The following is a 1,243-nucleotide window of genomic DNA, read 5'->3' as shown; positions in this document are numbered from 1 at the left end:
CCAAAGTAGTCCAGCCAGAAATCATGACCGATCCACCGACACTTATGGATTATGCTAGGCCAGGAATGGCCGGTGTAACTAATAGTGTAGTTAGACCCCGTATAAACGCAAATCAATTTAAAATTAAGACTGCTTTGCTTAATATGTTGCAAAACAACGTAACGTTTTATGGATTACCTAACGAAAACCCTAATGCACATTTGACAAATTTCTTAGAAATTTGTGACACTTTTAAAATTACTGATGTAACAGCCGAAGCAATCAAACTTCGCCTCTTTCCTTTCACTTTGAAGGATAAGGCAAAAATTTGGTTAACTTCTATGCCTGCTGCAACATTTGAAACTTGGGACCAATTAGCCCAAGCATTTTTACAAAAATATTTTCCCTTAGCAAAAACCGCAAGAGTCATCAAAGAGTTGACATCTTTTACACAAAATGATAATGAAACTCTTTATGAAGCTTGGGAACGTTTTAAAGAACTTCAACGTTTATGCCCACACCACCAATTGCCAGATGCACTTTTAATGCAGACATTCTATAATGGATTAAATCCTACGACTAGAGGTTCATTAGATGCTATGTCTGGAGGGTTATTTATGAAGAAGACGTCCGCCCAAGCAAGAGAACTTTTGGAGGAAATGGCAATCAACAGCAGTATGTGGCCCGCAGAGCGTGGACATATACCAACGGCGAAACCATCATCCTCATGTACATCATCGGTTAAAGGTATAATGAATCTTGATCCTGTAGCAATGTTACAAGCCCAATTTTCTGCCTTATCGCACAAAATTGATAAATTTATGGCACCATGCGATCCTAATGATCCGATCCAGAGAGACATTGATTACGAAGGTATGAATGAGATAGAACAGGTAAATTTTGTCCAATGACAAAACCAAACTACTAATCTTTATTCTAATACTTATAATCCTGGATGGAGAAATCATCCTAACTTTAACTGGAAAGATGGTAATAATAATAATAATGCAAATGCTAATCAATATCGTATAAATAATTATCAAAATCAAACAAGAGATACGATTAGCACTTTATCTTCAAAAATCGACAAATTTATAGATGCTATGAATGGAAAGGTAAGTAATCAAGACGATGGTTTTAAACGGATCGAAAATAAATTCGATCAGCTTATCAAAAACCAATCATCTAGCATCCATAATTTGGAGGTTCAAATTGGACAACTTGCTAAATCAACTCCATCCCGCAAAGAGGGAAGTCTTCCCAG

At 36.4% G+C, this 1,243-nt stretch overlaps 1 non-coding gene across 1 annotated transcript; it reads right to left on the bottom strand.

Annotated features, from left to right (window-relative positions):
* Nucleotides 1–401: 401 nt before the first annotated feature.
* Nucleotides 402–508, bottom strand: LOC136228102 (small nucleolar RNA R71). The gene has a single exon (XR_010688436.1). It is a non-coding gene; the product is annotated as a small nucleolar RNA R71 (small nucleolar RNA).
* Between the last annotated feature and the right edge of the window lie 735 nt (nt 509–1,243).

Source organism: Euphorbia lathyris, chromosome 4 (genome assembly GCF_963576675.1).
Source record: "Euphorbia lathyris chromosome 4, ddEupLath1.1, whole genome shotgun sequence".
Taxonomy (NCBI): Eukaryota; Viridiplantae; Streptophyta; class Magnoliopsida; order Malpighiales; family Euphorbiaceae; genus Euphorbia; species Euphorbia lathyris.
The sequence above is the reverse complement of the archived record's forward strand: the minus strand, read 5'-3'. Positions and strand labels throughout refer to the sequence as shown.